Source organism: Thamnophis elegans, chromosome 2, assembly GCF_009769535.1.
Source record: "Thamnophis elegans isolate rThaEle1 chromosome 2, rThaEle1.pri, whole genome shotgun sequence".
Taxonomy (NCBI): Eukaryota; Metazoa; Chordata; class Lepidosauria; order Squamata; family Colubridae; genus Thamnophis; species Thamnophis elegans.
The window spans coordinates 145,676,691-145,688,797 of record NC_045542.1 but is presented as its reverse complement, the minus strand read 5'-3'; the positions used below and the strand labels follow the sequence as shown (position 1 = coordinate 145,688,797).

The window sequence follows — 12,107 nt, the reverse complement described above, 5'->3', positions numbered from 1 at the left end:
CTTTCAGCTTGTAATCATCAAGAGTACGGTAATGAGATACAAAAATATCGAGGGCTGCTTTTTCATTGGGATTTCAACTCCTCAAATGTTTGGCTAGAGACAGGCTGAAATGCCTCAGAATTGCACTCCCTACTGATCTCAAGGCTGCCATTTTGGGAAATGCGGATAAAACAAAAAACAAAAACCAGCCTCAATCTCCAGGAGATCTAGATAACCTTCATGCTCCCCACATTTTCATACCCTCCCCAAAAAGGAAATATATCACTCATGCATTCAAAAAATGTATCACTCATGCCAACAGGTTTGCTTAACCTTTGCATGTGCTAATTTATAAAGAAATATGTTTATGTAAACATAATGCATTTACAGGTAAAAATACACCGTATTTCACAATGGGGGGGGCAGAGAGAGAAACTGTGACTAAGTGAGCTGCGTGACTGCTCAGTCTGTTGTCAAGGTCGGAGGTCCACCATCTGGCTGCGCAGGTGGGCATATTGTGGAGAGTTTCACAGAAGACTGAGGGAAAGACTAGCCTGTTTTCAAAATGGATGCCACAGTAGCTATGGCTGACCATGAACACCATGTTTACAAAAGCTGGCTGTTGTGGCTCACCAGCGGAGATTCGGACAGTGAGGAGGAAGTTGGGGAGGAACATGGTCCAGTCCTGGAGTCTGGGAAAGGCTCTGACAAGGGCTCTGTGTCGGAGGCAGAGCGCGAGCCAGAGCCGTATGCCAGTTATCAACTGCCTTTAGAGTCAGAAATCAGTGCGGCAGACAAACAGCTGGAGCCTATTCCCAGTGTGCGCATGCGCAGAGTTGCCAGATGAAGGGAACAGCTAAAGAACAAGGGTCGACTTGGGAGTAAGGCTACAGGTGGATGATAAATGGCCCCTCCCAGAGGAAATAAAAGAGGAGCAAAAGGGGAGTGGAGTTTGCAGGAAACAATTAGTTTGCTTAATTGGTTCGTGACTCTCTGAGACTCCTTGCCAAGTTTTGCAGGTATCGGCCTGGCAAAGGGGTGGGTTCCTGCCAATTCTAACCTCTTTTATAGAAGAGGTTCCACAAATCTGCAGTACCATTTAGAACCTGTTCCAGCTTCCTCCCCCCTCCCGTCCACACATCATCAAGATGAAGAGTGAGAGGAGGAATTCTGGGAGTTCATGTCCACAACTCTTAAAGCTCTGGAGTTTTTTTCTAAAGGGTTAGGGGTGCAAAGGTCTTGTAACTTGACAGGGTTAGGGGTGCAAGGATCTTGTAACTTGACAGCTTTAAAACTTGCGTCCTTCAATGCCAGAGTTCCTGAGCCAACATGACTGGGGGAGGAATTCTGGGAGTTGAAGTCCACAAGTCTTAAAGCTGTCAAGTTTGAACACCCCTGGAGTTTTTTTTCTAAAGGGTTAGGGGTGCAAAGGTCTTGTAACTTGACAGCTTTAAGACTTGCGTGCTTCAAATGCCAGAGTTTGTGAGCCAACATTTTGGTTGCTAAGCAAGAGCGTTAAGTGAGTTTCACCACATTTTACAAGTTGGCCACGCCCACCCAGTCACATGACTGCCAAGCTACTCCCACCCGTCACATGACTGCCAAGCCACTCCCACCCAGTCACATGGCCGGCAAGCCACTCCCACCCGGTCACATGGCCAGCAACCCACTCCCATAAAGCAGGCCACATCTTCAGAAGACGGTCTAAAAATTTTTGAAACCCACCACTGGCCTGGCAGCTCTCCAAGCCAGATAAGGTCTGTGACTGTAAATCCTCCCTTGAAAGACTTTCCTGGATGTGAATGAGCAGAATTCACAGTAAATTAACAAAAAGGGTTTTTGTCAGGACAAGGAGTTTGCTTTCTGTTCTCGGGAAGCCTGGGTCAGAATACTGGCGATATTGTTTTTGCCATCCTTCCTCCCCCAGGATATTTCCCATCTCCCCTTCCCTACCCCAAATGTGGGCATTTCCACTTTAGCTACAGGCCATTTTACTTCGTAAGAATACCTATGGGATGGAATTGGAGGCTTATATTTCTCTTTCATATTTGCAGTTTTATTGGGTTCATCACACAGTCAGCCAGATATTCAGACAGGATTTTTGTCTTCTTATTGAGTCCTTCCCAAGGACTTGGGATAGACAAATGGCAATAGCAATAGCACTAAGGCTTATCTACTGCTTTACAGTGGTTTACAAGTGGTTTACAGAGTCAGCATATTAACTCCAACAATTTGGGTCCTCATTTTACCGACCTCGCAAGTATGGAAGGCTGAGTCAACCTTGAACCTGGTGAGATTTGAACTGCCAAATTGCAGGCAGCTGGCAGTGGGCAGAAGTAGCCTGCAGTACTGCACTCTAATCACTGCACTATCAGATGTAAATATGTTTCATGGTGTTGGAGGCATCATTGCAGGATGTAAGCTGTTCCAAATAAAACTTGCATTTGCAATTGATTGGTAGTGATTTTGTCAATGCTGATAGGATCCAAGTGGTGCTCCAGATGTTTGAAATTGCACCCAAGGCACCTATCAGCACTGCTATCATCTTCATTTTCTTTTGTCACCGTTGTTCTATTTGCGGGGCTTTGCATTTTGTTATTTTCTCCAGTTCTTTCTCTTCTCTTCTGCTGTTTCCAACCTACTCCAGTATCCATTTTTTTTCTTTTTCTGACCAACAGTGGTTAAATCTCAGGTGTTGTTTTTGAATTCTAAAGTCGCAGAGCACTTTTGCTTCTTCATTTTGTATTACTTTGCCAATTTTGTGGTCTCACCATTTCTTTCAGGCAAACGGTATTTCTTGCAGATATTCCAATGCAACACTGTTGTTACTTTGTCGTGCTGTTGTTTTTCATTATTATTATATACACAAAAATGCAAAATCACAGCTTTATACATTCTTTAATTGGTGTTGGCCTTAATTGGCATTGAGTTCTTCCCAAGAATTTAGGATGTCATAATGTATCAGCATAATGTCAAGGTTCCAGTTCAGCAACTCTGAGACTTTTAAGCTTTCTCAAAGAATTGCTTTATCGAGTCATAGTATATCTGCAAATACAAGGAAGGTGGCCTTTTGGTAATTTAAAGATGGAAAATTTTGTCAATGGTCAGATTTTCGAGTTTTTTTGTATGGCACCCAGGGTGCTGATAACTCTGTGACCATCATGGCTGGGTTTATGCCATTATCTTTCAATTTCAGTTTTCAGGTTTTGATACTCTGTGATTTTCTCCAATTCTGTCCTTTTTTTCTGTTCTACTGTCCAGTGGTGAATTCCTACCTGTTCAGACTAGTTTGGCCAAGCCAGTGGTAGCTTGGCGGCCTGGGTCGCTGGAACCAGCAGCGACCCAGGCCTGCCACGCCCCTAAACCTGTTCTCCCAGCGGTGCCATAGGCGGCGCCATCTTGTTTTTTGTTTCCGCACATGTGCAGAGCAATTTTCGTTGTACTACGCATATGTGCACAGCGCACATCAAGTGCACACAGGGCACATCCCTGAGAGAACCGGCAGTAGCGGCTGCCGGAATCCACCACTGCTACTGTCCCCTGATATTGCCACATCAATTATCCACACTGTCTTCTTTTCAAGCACAGTTAAATCTGATGTGTTGTGAGCCAAGACTTTACTAGTTTGCATTCTGAACTCCCACATTATTTTAACCTGCTCATTTTTGACTATTTTTCCAACAATATGTTCCCACCAATTTTTCATTACTGGCACATGATAATTTTTACAGATGTTCCAGTGAATCATTTTGGCAACTGTGTTATGTCATTGTTTATATAATCAGCTTGTGTGCTCTTCTTGCACGAGCTGAACATATGAAATACTGTTTCTTCTGTCTGAATTTTGAATCACTTGACAATTTTTCAGTTTAGGCCTTGATTGCATTAGTTCAAACAGCTTGGTCTTGAGCAGCCAAAATCAAGCCTTGATCTTATTTTTTAAATGTTCCAGTTGTAAGTCATTGCCAGGTTTTATCTTTATTGACATTCCCCTCAATCTTTTGTAGAAATTGACCATGTAATGCTTTTCCTTGCCAGCATTCTGTTCTTGCTTTTATTACATTATTTCAATGTTCATGTTTTGTTTCCTGCTTGTTCAATAAGTTCCATTTTTTTAACTTGCATCAATGCTTGTTCTTGGCTGTCTTTTATGTAATCAGCCAATGCATGTTTTTCTTATTCCACAGCTAGCTTGACTTAAAGTAAACCCTTGCCTCAGTGGTGAAATTCATTTTTTTTTACTACCGGTTCTGTGGGCGTGGCTCAGTAGGCATGGTTTGGGGGCATGGTGTGGCTTTGTGGGTATGGCTTGGGGCATGGCAGGACTGCAAAATCTCCATTCCCACCCCACTCTGGGGCCAGCTAGAGGTGGCATTTGCCGGTTCTCCAAACTACTCAAAATTTCTGCTACTAGTTCTCCAAACCACTCAAAATTTCCGCTACGGTTCTCCATAACCTGTCAGAACCTGCTGGATTTCAACCTTTCCTCCATTTCTATGGGGCAGGTATAATCTATCCATATAATTATGGGGATATAATACATAGTGAACGGTCATTAGCTTTCTTGCTTTTCAGTTCAAAAAGCCCAGTGCAGCTTCTGTCCAGTTAATAATTCCAGCAATGTATCATATCACAGGTGTGGCCCAGGTATTGATGGATTTAATGGTGTTTCCACCAAATCAATATTGCCTTTTCTAATTTTGATAACCAGTTTTTCTGTAACTACCACTGTTGTACTGTAGGCAAGCTGATTGGTCCCTTCAATAGATGTTATTTTAATCCTCGCAAGCGCCTTATTCACATCCGTCATTATAACTGCCAGCCCTGTTTTGGGTATTACTTTCAATGCTGGCAGTGTTTGTCTTTCTACTGGTAATTCTGCATATGCCATAATTTTCTCCTTTAGTGCTTCAGCATTTTTTGAGGAGGAGGGTGGTGTTGGTTAATAGGTTGTTTCAGTACTGGTTTGTACTGGCTCTGTTGCTATTACTTCTTATATTATATTTCTTATTCTATATTGGCAGTTGTTCTTGCCTTATTGTTTTGGGAGTTTTTCATTTTTTCTGAATCTCTTCCAGTTCTGCATCCCTGAATATTTTATTTCTGTTAATAAATCTCCTTTGGTCTGCTAATCGTTGTTCAGTGACATTTGAGCCTGGTTAAATTATTTTCCAATATCCAAACATTCTTACTTTGTTGCTTCTGATTTATAATAGCAAGTCATAAAGAAGCGATTTTCAAACACAATCTACTTTTCTCTTGATTGTGGATGCTGTTCTTCCAGTAATCCTTCAGAGCTTGGCCCTGGTTACCCAACCATGGTTATTAAATCCCATTGTGCATATGTCAACAAATGCCCAGAAATTCTAACAATCTGATATTCTTGTTGATCTGGATTATGACTCCTGTGATATGTGATTCTTTTTCAGTTTTCTCCCTCTAGTAAATTGTTTTGTTTTGTTTTGTTTTTATGTTATTCTTTGCATTTTTGGATATCTATCTCCCTCAAAATTGGTTGCTGAATGTTCTGACCTAAGCTTCCCAGAGCATGAAGTAAACTCCTTGTCCCGACAAAAAACCCTTTTATTAATTGACTGAATTTTGCTCAATCATATCCAACAAAGTCTTTTGAGGGAGGATTTACAGTCACAGACCTTATCTGGCTTGGAGAGCTGACAGGCCGATATCTGCAAAAGTTGGCAAGGAGTCTTGGAGAGTCACGAACCAATTAGCAATAGCAATAGCAGTTAGACTTATATACCGCTTCATAGGGCTTTCAGCCCTCTCTAAGCAGTTTACAGAGTCAGCATATCGCCCCCACAGTCTGGGTCATCATTTCACCCACCTCAGAAGGATGGAAAGCTAAGTCAACCTTGAGCCGGTAAAATTAGAACCGCTGAACTGCAGATAACAGTCAGCTGAAGTGGCCTGCAGTACTGCACCCTAACCACTGCGCCACCTCGAACTAATTGTCTCCTGCAAACTCCACTCCCCTTTCGCTCCTCTTTTATTTCTTCTGGGAGGGGCCATTCATTGTCCACCTGTGGCCTTACTCCCAAGTCGACTCCTGTTCTTTAGCTGTTCCCTTCGTCTGGCAACTCTGCGCATGTGCACACTGGGAACAGGCTCCAGCTGTTCATCTGCCTCACTGATGTCTGACTCTGAAAGCAGCTGACAACTGTCATATGGCTCCGGCCCCCTCTCTACCTCCAACACAGAGCCCTCATCAGAGCCTTCCCCAAACTCCAGGACTGGCCCATGTTCCTCCCGCACCTCCTCACTGTCTGAATCTCCTGCCAGCTCCACAACAATAAATACCTTTAGTCTGGCTCTTCCGCTAAGTCCTGTCTTAGCTTTCTGCCGGTATAGCTTTCAACCCACTCAGAGCATCACAAGTCCCTCCCTCATTCTTATGGTCCATCGCACAGTCAGCCAGATGTTCAGTCTGGACTTGGCATTTTTATCTAGCTACTGAGTCTTTTCCAAGGACTTGGGATAGGCAGATGTGGATGTATGATGTTTTTAGAGTATCATTGCAGGATGTAAGCCATTCTGAATAAAGCTGCCTTTCACAATTCAATGATGGCAATTTTGTCAATGCTGATGGTGTTCAAGTGGTGTTTCAATTGTATTGGGATGCACCTAAGGTGCACATTTCTATTGGTATTATTTTTGCTCTCTTTTGGCACAGTTGTCATATTACTATTTGGAGGTCTTTGTATTTTGTTATCTTCTCCAGTTCGCTTCTATTCTGCTGTCTCCAGGTACTGCCACATCCACTATCCGGACTTTTTGGCGAGGGGTCCTTGGTGCTCTCTGAGCTTGCTTGTTTTCTTGCAGACATTTCATTACCCTAACTAGGTAACATCATCAGTGCTAGTAAGGGTGCTGAGTTAATATTCTGGTGTCTTGCCTGTCTTTGTGGATGGGGTAACGTGCCTGGTAGGTACCAAGAAGAGGGTTTTAGGACATTATTCTGGCGATCCCAACTGCAGTTACTCTCTGTCAATGAGCAAGTTCAAGGTCTTCCTTCTGCATTCTTAGAGTCTTTCTTGGGATTTGATATGTGGACTTCAACTCCCAGAATCCACAGGACTTAAAGTCTCCAAGGTTGAGAAACACTGTTTTAAACAGAAGACATGGTGGCTCAGTAGATAAGCTGCTGAGCTTGTCGATCAGAAAGGTCGGTAGTTCAGCAATTCGAATCCCTAGCGCCACATAAGGGAGCGAGCTCCCATTACTTGTCCCAGCTTCTGCCAACCTAGCAGTTCAAAAGCATGTAAAAATGCTAGTAGAAAAATAGGGACCACCTTTTGTGGTAGGTAACAGCGTTCCGTGTGCCTTCTGCGTTTAGTCATGCCGACCACATGAGCATGGAGACATCTTCGGAGAGTGCTGGCTCTTCAGCTTGAAACAGAGATGAGCACCACCCCCTAGAGTTGGGAACGACTACCACATATGTGCGAGGAGAACCTTTACCTTTAAACAGAAGACTGTCCTCCGAAGAGACAACTACTCAATTTATTTGTTTGGAATATTTATAGGATCACCCAGTTTAAATGAGCTCACCCTGGTGGCATATCAAAAAATGATCAAGTAAAAATGAAAAAAAAAAGTTAGAATGTGCCATTAAAACCAATTCAAACAATTTAATGGTGATCAGAATCAAAATAAACTACATCATCCAGTTGGGAATTCTCCTTATTCTGACTCAGGCACCTGGGAAACTAGCCAGGTCTTAAGTGCCTTTTTAAACTTTCTAAACACCCGCAGTGTCTTTATCCCTGTTTATCTGGGATAATCCCTACCTTTCGGAACCAGTTCCTGTCATTAATCAGAGAGAGATCAGGGGTGTAGTTAAATATATATTTGCATGCATATAGATGACAGCTATATGGGTATCCTTGATTTATGACTGTAATTGAACCTTAAATTGACAAATTGTGCTGGTTTTAACTAGGTCACTGTGTGCACAGAATTTTATGGCCTTTTTGTGGTGGTCATTAAACAAATTCAGCAGTAGTAAAGCAAACTCCATTGTCATAAGTGAACACCACAGCTATTAAGCAAATCCATTGTCTGCAATGGGCATTTTTGGGGGGGCAGAAACCAAAAGTAAACAATGCCAAAAATGCCATCAACCATGGTCATGTGACCATGGGAAAATATTCCAACATTTACTGCAGCATTCTTAGTAAGCCAAGGACAGCCATAATGTCCAGATCTCTTGCAGGGGTGGGCTGCTTGGGGTTCACAGGGGTTCAGGAGAACCTCTAGCTAAGATTCTGTGCAGTTCGGAGAACCCCCAAATCCAACTCCTGGCTGGCCGCGCCCACCCTGCCCCTCCACTTCCAGGAGTCCCCACACGATCCATTTTGGATCAGGTAAGTAGCAATAGCAATAGCAGTTAGACTTATATACCGCTTCATAGGGCTTTCAGCCCTCTCTAAGCGGTTTACAGAGTCAGCATATTGCCCCCAACAATCCGGGTCCTCATTTTACCCACCTCGGAAGGATGGAAGGCTGAGTCAACCCTGAGCCGGTGAGATTTGAACAGCCGAACTGCCGAACTAGCAGTCAGCTGAAGTAGCCTGCAGTACTGCACTCTAACCACTGCGCCACCTCGGCTCTAAGTGCAGGGCGCATGTGGAGACTCGGGGAGGATGAAAAACAGGCCTACCAGAAGTTTGGGAAGGATGGAAACGAAGATGCTTCCTGTCTCCAGAGCCTGTTTTCCCATTCCCAGAGGCTCAAGGAAAGCCTCCGGAGCCCGGGGAGAGCAAAAACACCCCCTCCCCGCCGTGATGCAGGAGGCCAACTAGGCCATGCCCACCATGGCCACACCTACCCAGCAATTGGGAAAAGAACCCCTTGCTAAAAATTTTGAACCCCGCCCCTGCCTCTCTACAATGTTATATGACTCCTTCACATCCAGATTTTAACAAAAATTGAAACCTACCAACCTCAAGTAATCTCTCCTTCTCCCCAAACCCCTGCAAACTGCTGTGGTTTCATCCAAAGTGTGGGAAGCCCTACCACATAACTGGGGCTCAGGAAGGGAGTTGACATTTTGCTGAGCTGCCTGTTTGCATAGTAGGCATTTTAAGCTGTGCAAGTGTTTGTGATACTTCCGCAAGATTGGAAGGGTAATGTGGGGATATTGAATTTCAGAGAAGGGATGTTGAATCTCAACAGTAGAATACCAAACACATTTTGGAACAGTAAAATCCTTGTTGCCAATATTTTGCCTCAGTGCTTCTCCTTCTGTATTCACCCTTCATATGAATCATTTTTGTGGAAGAATTGGAATGGAATTGGAAATTTCACATTGTTCTGTCATTAGTTTGCTTCCCCTTCCCTGTATTAAATGCCATGAATTTGAATGTGCAAATCTCTGCATGGATAACTGTGGGACCAGGGGTGGGTTCCTGCCAGTTCTAACCTCTTCTATAGAAGAGGTTCCACAAATCTATAGTGCCGTTTAGAACCGGTTCCAGCTCCCTCCCCCCGCCTGTCCACACATCATCAAGATGAAGAGCGAGAGGAGGAATTCTGGGAGTTGAAGTCCACAAGTCTTAAAGCTGTCAAGTTTGAACACCCCTGGATTTTTTTTCTAAAGGGTTAGGGGTACAAGGGTCTTGTAACTTGACAGCTTTAAGATTTGCGTGCTTCAAATGCCAGAGTTTCTGAGCCAACATTTTGGTTGCTAAGCAAGAGCGTGGTTAAGTGAGTTTCATCACATTTTACAAGTTGGCCACACCCCCAGTCACATGGCTGGCAAGCCACTCCCACAAAACAGGCCACACCTACAGAAGAGGTTCTAAAAAAATTTGAAACCCACCAATGTGTTGGACTAAAATTAAGAAGAATTCTCCATGAAGGAAAAAACAAAAACATTTGTGGGAACTAAAATTCCTTTCATAAAATTGTTATTGTTATGATTTCCCACCATTTTTTGTTGTTCCCTACTGCAGTATTTCTCAAGCCTTGCAACTTTAAAATGTGTGAACTTCTACTCCCATGATTCCCCAGCCAGCTGGAGGAGCCAGATTGTTGGAGGCAATAGGCTGACTATGTAAACCGCGTAGAGAGGGGCTGTAAGAGCACCATGAAGCGGTATATAAGTCTAAGTGCTAGTGCTAGAGCTAGTGCTATTCTGGGAATAGAAGTCCATACACTTTAAAGTTGCTAAGTTTGAGAAACATGATTCTGTTGATTAGGAGGCTGATTCATTCATAGTTTAGCATTTCAAGCATGGCAATTATAGGGAAAATTGCAAATCAGTGGGAATTGGTTTCTGTCTCAAATGTGCTTTTTTCCAAAACTGGACTGTTTTTTTTCCTTAAGGAAGAAAAAAGAAGATGTTTCGCTTATCATCCAAGAAGCTTCCTCAGTTGTGGGTCTGATGAAGCTTCTTAGATGAGAAGTGAAATGTCTTCTTCCTCAAGGAAAAAACAATCCAGTTGCTTTTTAGGGGGGAAACCACCTTTGAGGCAACTATGACCTGGATGACTGAGAATAATAGCAATAGCAATAGCAGATTTTTATATACCGCTTCATAGGGCTTTCAGCCCTCTCTAAGCGGTTTACAGAGTCAGCATATTGCCCCCAACAACAATCCGAGTCCTCATTTTACCCACCTCGGAAGGATGGAAGGCTGAGTCAACCCTGAGCCGGTGAGATTTGAACCGCTGAACTGCTGATCTAGCAGTCAGCCTGCAGTGCTGCATTTAACCACTGCGCCACCTTGGCTCTTAGAATCTCTAAAGACAATTGGTTTTGTTTCTTGCTGGGGAGTGAAACAGTGGCTGTGTGTGCCCTGAACTGGGAACTTGTTTTCTTTAAAACAATATGAGTTCTGTCTTTTCAATGCAATCCCTACTACCCCTGGTTTCCACCTTGGTATGATTTTAGCAAACCTCATTTGGGTAAAAATGGGCAACTGAATGGAGCTAGCTGAGTGTTTTTATGGCCTGATGCCCTTCCTGTCGCCAATGCAGAGTTTTGTTCAGCAGATATATTCTCAGTGTGCCCAGATTCCACCTGCAAAGGATTATGGAGTCATTAAATGATGATGATGATGATGATGATGATGATGATGATGATTTGGTTAATCTTTGGTGAGATTCACAGCCTTTGGGGCTGGTTGGTAGCTCAACAGCTCGAGTCCTAACCAAGGACCTAGGAGCTGCTAAGATATTGAAAGATATAAGCTGTTCCAAGTAGGGTAGTTTTTTGTAGAATCAGAATGTTCAAGTCCAATAAATTTAGAATTTCCAAAAGGCAAGATAGCTCTTTAGGTACTGCTCCAAGGGCTCCAAGTACAATCAGGACAACACATGATTTCTTTTTCCACAGTTGCTCAACTTCAATTTGCAAGTACTTTGTGATTCTTTCTTGCTGCTTATCTTCAATTGGCGCATCACCAGGTATTGTAATGTCAATGAACCAAACTTTTTTCTTTTCAACTATTGTTATGTCAGGTGTGTTGTGGGCCAAGTGCCTGTCAGTCTGAATTCTGAGATCCCACAAGATCTTGACTTTCTCATTCTCTAGAACCTTCTCAACCTGATGTTCCCAGTGGTTTTTGCTGTGCTCAAATCCAAACTTCTGGCACAGTTTCCGGTGAATGATCTTAGCAACTTGGTCATTGCGTTGTAGGTATTTAGTTTGTAAAATTTTGCTGCACCCACTAATCAAATGATCGACTGTCTGTTGTTGTTGTTGTTGTTGTGGTTGTTGTTGTTGTTGTTGTAAAAATAGGGTGATGCACATTTTTCATTATTGTTTCTATGAAATAACAGGTTTCAGAATTTTCTTTTAATGTATATTCTCCTTAGAAGAATAGACCATTTGGGAAATCTGGTGTGCATGTGTTACTGCACATATTTCAGCAGCAGCTGAATAGCCATCTATCAAAGAACACTACAATCATCCCGGCAACAGGATGGCCCTCAAAATCCCTCCAAGGTCACCCCTGGAATCCTAGACAGAAGTTGAGCTATGAGCATGATCGATTCCCAAGAATCAAGATTCACACACTTACTTGGAAGACAATCTATTGAAATCAAGGGAATGTATTTTTAAGCAAGTGTGCATAAGTTTTAGTTTGGATTCTTGTCATGCAG

At 43.1% G+C, this 12,107-nt stretch overlaps 1 protein-coding gene across 1 annotated transcript in view; it reads right to left on the bottom strand.

Moving 5' to 3' along the window:
- GABBR1 (gamma-aminobutyric acid type B receptor subunit 1) overlaps window positions 1–12,107 on the bottom strand; it is a 208,009-nt gene that overhangs the window by 133,981 nt on the left and 61,921 nt on the right. The gene's annotated exons all lie outside the window — the stretch shown is intronic.